This window comes from Rutidosis leptorrhynchoides, chromosome 4, assembly GCF_046630445.1.
Source record: "Rutidosis leptorrhynchoides isolate AG116_Rl617_1_P2 chromosome 4, CSIRO_AGI_Rlap_v1, whole genome shotgun sequence".
Classification (NCBI taxonomy): Eukaryota; Viridiplantae; Streptophyta; class Magnoliopsida; order Asterales; family Asteraceae; genus Rutidosis; species Rutidosis leptorrhynchoides.
In genome coordinates, this window is record NC_092336.1 from 497,665,996 (window position 1) to 497,674,648 (window position 8,653).

Here is an 8,653-nt window from a genome sequence, read left to right on the forward strand (position 1 = left end):
GGTTTCCCAATGTGATATCCCCCATCTTTCGAACGAAAGCCTTTTATAAACCAAGGCATTCTTGGAACGTTCTTCGAATGTCTTACAAACTGATCTCGCCTTAAATAGTTGTGCCGAGGAATTCTGGCCGACTCTAGACAAGATTTCATCAATCATGTCTCCGGGTAGGTCTCTTAAAATATTGGGTTGTCTATCCATTTTGTGTTTTTAAACTGTAAAATAGACAAGAGTTAGATTCAAAAAAAAAAAAATCTTATTAATACAAGCAATTTTTACATATATCATAAAGCATAAGAACACTATATTACATATATTACACCACACGAATACAACTATCTTATTCCGACTCGCTCGTTTCTTCTTCTTCGGTTTTGGTTCGTTTTGCCAAGTTTCTAGGGATATATGATGTTCCCCTAATACTAACTGTCGTTTTCCACAACGGTTTAGAAAAACCTGGTGGTTTAGAGGTTCCCGGGTCATTGTTACAACTTAAGGACTTCGGGGGTTGACGATACATATAAAGTTCATCGGGGTTGGAATTAGATTTCTCTATTTTTATGCCCTTTCCCTTATTATTTTCTTTTGCCTTTTTAAATTCAGTTGGGGTAATTTCTATAACATCATCGGAATTCTCGTCGGAATCCGATTCATCGGAGAATTGGTAATCCTCCCAATATTTTGCTTCCTTGGCGGAAACACCATTGACCATAATTAACCTTGGTCGGTTGGTTGAGGATTTTATTTTACTTAACCGTTTTATTATTTCCCCCACCGGTTCTATTTCTTCATCCGGTTCCGATTCTTCTTCCGGTTCCGATTCTTCTTCCGGTTCTGACTCTTCTTCCGGTTCCTCTTCGGGAACTTGTGAATCAGTCTACGAATCATTCCAATTTACATTTGACTCTTCATTATTATTAGGTGAGTCAATGGGACTTGTTCTAGAGGTAGACATCTATCACATAATATCAAACGCGTTAAGAGATTAATATATCACATAATATTCACATGTTAAAAATATATAGTTTCCAACAAAATTTGGTAAGCAATCATTTTTCAAGTAAATACGGTCGAAGTCCAGACTCACTAATGCATCCTAACAAACTAGATAAGACACACTAATGCAAAATTCTGGTTCTCTAAGACCAACGCTCGGATACCAACTGAAATGTCCCGTTCTTATTGATTAAAAACGTTCCATATTAATTGATTTCGTTGCGAGGTTTTGACCTCTATATGAGACGTTTTTCAAAGACTGCATTCATTTTAAAACAAACCATAACCTTTATTTCATCAATAAACGTTTTAAAAGCTTTACGTAGATTATCAAATAATGATAATCTAAAATATCATGTTTACACACGACCATTACATAATGGTTTACAATACAAATATGTTACAACAAAATAAGTTTCTTGAATGCAGTTTTTACACAATATCATACAAGCATGGACTCCAAATCTCGTCCTTATTTAAGTATGCGACAGCGGAAGCTCTTAATAATCACCTGAGAATAAACATGCTTAAAACGTCAACAAAAATGTTGGTGAGCTATAGGTTTAACCTATATATATCAAATCGTAACAATAGACCACAAGATTTCATATTTCAATACACATCCCATACATAGAGATAAAAATCATTCATATGGTGAACACCTGGTAACCGACATTAACAAGATGCATATATAAGAATATCCCCATCATTCCGGGACACCCTTCGGATATGATATAAATTTCGAAGTACTAAAGCATCCGGTACTTTGGATGGGGTTTGTTAGGCCCAATAGATCTATCTTTAGGATTCGCGTCAATTAGGGTGTCTGCTCCCTAATTCTTAGATTACCAGACTTAATAAAAAGGGGCATATTCGATTTCGATAATTCAACCATAGAATGTAGTTTCACGTACTTGTGTCTATTTTGTAAATCATTTATAAAACCTGCATGTATTCTCATCCCAAAAATATTAGATTTTAAAAGTGGGACTATAACTCACTTTCACAGATTTTTACTTCGTCGGGAAGTAAGACTTGGCCACTGGTTGATTCACGAACCTATAACAATATATACATATATATCAAAGTATGTTCAAAATATATTTACAACACTTTTAATATATTTTGATGTTTTAAGTTTATTAAGTCAGCTGTCCTCGTTAGTAACCTACAACTAGTTGTCCACAGTTAGATATACAGAAATAAATCGATAAATATTATCTTGAATCAATCCATGACCCAGTGTATACGTATCTCAGTATTGATCACAACTCAAACTATACATATTTTGGAATCAACCTCAACCCTGTATAGCTAACTCCAACATTCACATATAGAGTGTCTATGGTTGTTCCAAAATATATATAGATGTGTCGACATGATAGGTCGAAACATTGTATACGTGTCTATGGTATCTCAAGATTACATAATATACAATACAAGTTGATTAAGTTATGGTTGGAATAGATTTGTTACCAATTTTCACGTAGCTAAAATGAGAAAAATTATCCAATCTTGTTTTACCCATAACTTCTTCATTTTAAATCCGTTTTGAGTGAATAAAATTGCTATGGTTTCATATTGAACTCTATTTTATGAATCTAAATAGAAAAAGTATAGGTTTATAGTCGGAAAAATAAGTTACAAGTCGTTTTTGTAAAGGTAGTCATTTCAGTCGAAAGAACGACGTCTAGATGACCATTTTAGAAAACATACTTTCACTTTGAGTTTAACCATAATTTTTGGATATAGTTTCATGTTCATAATAAAAATCATTTTCTCAGAATAACAACTTTTAAATCAAAGTTTATCATAGTTTTTAATTAACTAACCCAAAACAGCCCGCGGTGTTACTACGACGGCGTAAATCCTGTTTTACGGTGTTTTTCGTGTTTCCAGATTTTAAATCATTAAGTTAGCATATCATATAGATATAGAACATGTGTTTAGTTGATTTTAAAAGTCAAGTTAGAAGGATTAACTTTTGTTTGCGAACAAGTTTAGAATTAACTAAACTATGTTCTAGTGATTACAAGTTTAAACCTTCGAATAAGATAGCTTTATATGTATGAATCGAATGATGTTATGAACATCATTACTACCTTAAGTTCCTTGGATAAACCTACTGGAAAAGATAAAAATGGATCTAGCTTCAACGGATCCTTGGATGGCTCGAAGTTCTTGAAGCAGAATCATGACACGAAAACAAGTTCAAGTAAGATCATCACTTGAAATAAGATTGTTATAGTTATAGAAATTGAACCAAAGTTTGAATATGATTATTACCTTGTATTAGAATGATAACCTACTGTAAGAAACAAAGATTTCTTGAGGTTGGATGATCACCTTACAAGATTGGAAGTGAGCTAGCAAACTTGAAAGTATTCTTGATTTTATGTAACTAGAACTTGTAGAATATATGAAGAACACTTAGAACTTGAAGATAGAACTTGAGAGAGATTAATTAGATGAAGAAAATTGAAGAATGAAAGTGTTTGTAGGTGTTTTTGGTCGTTGGTGTATGGATTAGATATAAAGGATATGTAATTTTGTTTTCATGTAAATAAGTCATGAATGATTACTCATATTTTTGTAATTTTATGAGATATTTCATGCTAGTTTCCAAATGATGGTTCCCACATGTGTTAGGTGACTCACATGGGCTGCTAAGAACTGATCATTGGAGTGTATATACCAATAGTACATACATCTAAAAGCTGTGTATTGTACGAGTACGAATACGGGTGCATACGAGTAGAATTGTTGATGAAACTGAACGAGGATGTAATTGTAAGCATTTTTGTTAAGTAGAAGTATTTTGATAAGTGTCTTGAAGTCTTTCAAAAGTGTATAAATACATATTAAAACACTACATGTATATACATTTTAACTGAGTCGTTAAGTCATCGTTAGTCGTTACATGTAAGTGTTGTTTTGAAACCTTTAGGTTAACGATCTTGTTAAATGTTGTTAACCCAATGTTTATAATATCAAATGAGATTTTAAATTATTATATTATCATAATATTATCATGTATGAATATCTCTTAATATGATATATATACATTAAATGTCTTTACAACGATAATCGTTACATATATGTCTCGTTTAAAAATCATTAAGTTAGTAGTCTTGTTTTTACATATGTAGTTCATTGTTAATATACTTAATGATATGTTTACTTATCATATTATCATGTTAACTATATATATATCCATATATATGTCATCATATAGTTTTTACAAGTTTTAACGTTCGTGAATCACCGGTCAACTTGGGTGGTCAATTGTCTATATGAAACATATTTCAATTAATCAAGTCTTAACAAGTTTGATTGATTAACATGTTGGAAACATTTAATCATGTAAATATCAATCTCAGTTAATATATATAAACATGGAAAAGTTCGGGCCACTACATACAGTCAGCACCCTCGCTTTCTTTAATATTAGCTTATCAAAATAAGCTTTCTTGGAACACACATGCATCGTGCAACCAGAATCTAAAATCCATTTATCTTGAAAAGAAGTAGAACTTTTGGAGACTGTGAGAACATCTCCCAAATTAACCGATTGGTTAATTGCTACCGCGACCGATAAACCCCCGGATTTATCTTCACCATTCTTCCAGAGTGGGCAATCCTTCTTGTAGTGACCCCACTCTTGACATTTGAAGCACTGGATACCCTTCATGCCGTCTCCTGATCTAGACCTACTCTTATCACTAGATCTCTTCGCGGCAAACCTTCCCATTCCATGACCAACCATAGCAAACTCATGCTCAAAACGGTCATCCGATCTTCGTCTCTTATCTTGATATAAGAGTTCCAGTACTACCTCCGCCATCTTTATAATAGGCTTTCCGTAAAGAACAGTCGTAACCAAAATATCATGCGTAGTAGGAAGAGAGGTAAGAAGAATAAGGGTCTTATCTTCTTCCACAATATTAACCACAACTTTTGTAAGTTGATCCACCAGACCATTAAAGACGTTCATGTGTTCAATGATATTTCCTCCTTCGTCCATCTTCAACCGATAAAGATCATGTTTCAAGTTCAGGTTTGTGGTCATATTCTTCCCAAGATATAACTTCTCCAGGGCCACCCACAACCCCGTCACTGTTGTCTAGCAACTGACATTATTAATGATCTTGTAACTGATAGAAAGGCGAATGATACTGACACATCTTTCCTCGATGTCATTCCAATCGTCATCCGTCATCTTTTCTGGCTTGTCGTCCTTTTTACCCTTCAACGGCTTTTCCAAGCCTTACTGAACCTGGACATTAAAATGCATACCGTAATTTTTTGCCATATCCAAACAATAACTATTAACCTTGATGCTCTGATACCACTTGTTATGACAACTTGCCTAGCGCACCTACACCAGCTGAAGCTGGGATATAATTTGATTAAGACAAACTTGTGAGAAATAATAGAAAGCAAATAAAATGACTGATAACACGATGATTTAACGTGGTTCGGCAAAACCCTGCCTACGTCCACCCCAAGAGTCTCCTTTATTCTTATAATATAAAAGAATCCGGTACAAGAAAAAGTACACTATGAGTTAAACCCAAACCCAAGCCCCTTAGATTTTGGTATAAAATCTAAGTTTCTCGCACACTCGTTTACACTCATTACAAGAATAAAACTCTGGACCTCACAAAGAAACACATTCCGTATATATTATTAATCAACTATGTTTACTACTTTTGTGATCATTTACCTTCTCTGCATGGTAGCTTATTTATACTTGAACATATATCGCTAGAACCATTACTGACCACACATACGTATACCATGTGAAAAGTAACTAGTTTGTCATGCTTGCCTTCTTTGACTTTGAAACATGCAGAGATAACATCTTCAATATTTGTGGCCAACACTATTTGGAAATAGAAACCACATTCATTCCATGCAAATATCATTTCATGGTAATGTTTGTCAATAACTCGGACAACCATCCAACTGTAATGTTAAAAAAATTAATTTTTATTAGAGGTTATTGTCCAAAACGCCTAATTTTTCACCGAATTATAAGGATTCGTTCTAAAAAAATGTCAAAATGCCCTCGCAAGTCGCAAGCCTCACTTGTGACTTTGCGACTCGTGAATTATCCTTGATTGTCCGAAGAAATTCATATCCTGATATGAGACTTCACTAGGATGTAGGAACATAATTGAGATGACTGCAGGGAAATGATCGGTAACAGATAACTTATTAGATTGAGGGTTATCCGTTTATTAAAATAAAACACACATACATCATCATTTCAACGATAACAAGATAAGTTAAACCCAATATATCAGACATCCGATTCGGGACGACAAGAATGAAAACACTAACACTTCAAAAGTTAATCTCAATCAAACATCTGATTCGGTTCACTTATTCTAGCAGCCATGATCATGAACTCTACCCACCAGTCGAAGCTCATTCTTCTTATGAATAACAACCCCTGTTGTTTTTTCAAGATCAATACATTTCGTCCCTTGAGGCGTTTCCCAATCAAATCCGTAAAGTAGATTCGCAAGAATCAATTCGACATTGCGACATCCTAACCCCATTCCTGGACAACTTCTTCGTCCTGACCCAAACGGAATCAACTGAAAATCCATACCTTTATAATCAATACTACTACCCATGAACCTCTCTGGTTCAAACTCTTCCGGCCTTTCCCAACATTTAGGGTCCCGTCCTATAGCCCAAGCGTTCACGTACACCAGAGTCTTCTTGGGTATCTCGTATCCCCCTAAAACGCACCGTTCTCTTGATTCACGAGGGATTAACAGAGGTACAGCTGGAAACAGTCTAAATGTCTCTTTGATTACTGCTTTTAGATGATCAAGCTTATATAAATCGTCTTCGTGTACTTTTCCTTTGTTTCCAACCACATTTCTAACTTCTTGTTGAGCTTTCTTCATTAATATGGGATTTTTTATGAGCATAGTCATAGCCCATACCACTGTAGAAGCACTTGATTCTGTACCTTCTATTAAAATATTCTACAAAATTAAATCAATTGATGTTAAATTAAACATTTATAACATAATTCAAAAATTAAAAAAGAAAATGATAAAATAGTTTAAGGAAGTGATCGATTCGCTCACCATAAGTACACCTTTCATTTGATCAAAACTTAGACTCAACGAAGAATCCGACTCTTGCTTGAGCTTAAGCATGATATCAATTATATCATCTTGCAACTCATTCGATTTTTTGCTCAGATGTTCATTGATGAGTTGTTGACAGAACTCGTCCATGTCTCTAAAGTTTTTTTCAAGTCTAGCAATGCTTCCATTGAGTTTATCAAGCCACCCCATAAAAGGAAAATAATCTCTATAGAAAAAGTTAATTAGTACAGCTTGAGTCTAGCATAAGCTCTAGCAATTGTGTCAGTTTATTCTGTTTCTTCCCAAAACCCACCCTGGAAATGATATTTAAAGTGATGATCATCGCGTTTTCACTCAAATTCACTACGTTGTTATTCGTAGAGACTTGAGTCTTTATAGTATTCATCATATCGAACACTTCTTCTTCACGAATCGAACCAAACATGTTCACTTGTTTTGTCGAAAACAAGTGAAGGGTACTCACCTTTCTCAGTTGTTTCCAATACTCGTTGTACGGTGAAAAAACAATGTCTTGGTTACCGTACGATAACTTCTTCTGGCCAGTTAACTGAGGCCGATTACAGAAGATCAAATCGTTAGTTTTCAATACTTGTTCTGCCATTTCAGAAGTTGAAACAACAAGGGTATGTATGCCGCCAAGGCGCAACGACATTAAAGGTCCGTAACGTTTTGAAAGGCGCCATAGGTGTCCGGAGAGATCAGAGTTGTCAAGCTGTTGCAGGTTTCCGATTATAGGAAGTCCGGTAGGTCCCGGCGGAAGAGGGTGACGTGGTGTTGAGAAAAAGGTTCTGAATTTGGGTATGAGAAGGAGACCCAAGACTGGCAGGGCTAATAATGTGATGAGAAATGAAACCATGGTTAATTATGCTATTCAGTCAGATGAGCTCATACATGAAGTATTCTAAACTACTAATATATATAAAGAATTTGTCTGGAACAAATATATTTATTACTGTACTATTTAAATTAACTTACCCAAGTTATGGAATCGGTTTATTTCAAATTAACTAGTACTAAAACTTCTGGTTGTTTGACGCACATTTTATCTTCAAAAATCTTGATTATCTTCGTTTTTGGTTAATATTGTGACCACATCTGTAGATAAGACATGTTTTGAAGGTTTACAGTTTGTGTTTTGTTTTTAAGTGGTTGTGGTTTGCCAAACTATTACTACTAGTAGAGTTCCTATACTCACTTTGCAGACAAATGATGCTTTATAAATTTTCCTTCCCTTTTATTCTTCATCGAGAAAATTGCAAAGTGGATCCCTATGTGGTTTATATCATATGAAGTAGTTGGTCCTGAACCTTTTTTTTTCGAGGTGGTTGGTCCCTGTGGTTTACAAAATGAACATGTGTTGTCCCTAATAATAACAACTGTTAAAAATGTTCGTTAACTTCAATCATATGTGAGGGTAAAACCGTCATCTAGTATTTCTTTTCTTTTCCATGTCCATTTTTTTTCTTTTTTTTTTCTTCTCCATGTCACACAAAAGGCTATTTGATAATCATCGGTGCTATGTGATC

The 8,653-nt window shown here is 34.5% G+C and overlaps 1 pseudogene; it reads right to left on the reverse strand.

Annotated features, from left to right (window-relative positions):
* Positions 1–5,977: 5,977 nt before the first annotated feature.
* On the reverse strand, positions 5,978–8,169 carry LOC139844716 (cytochrome P450 71A9-like; annotated as a pseudogene).
* Positions 8,170–8,653: the final 484 nt, after the last annotated feature.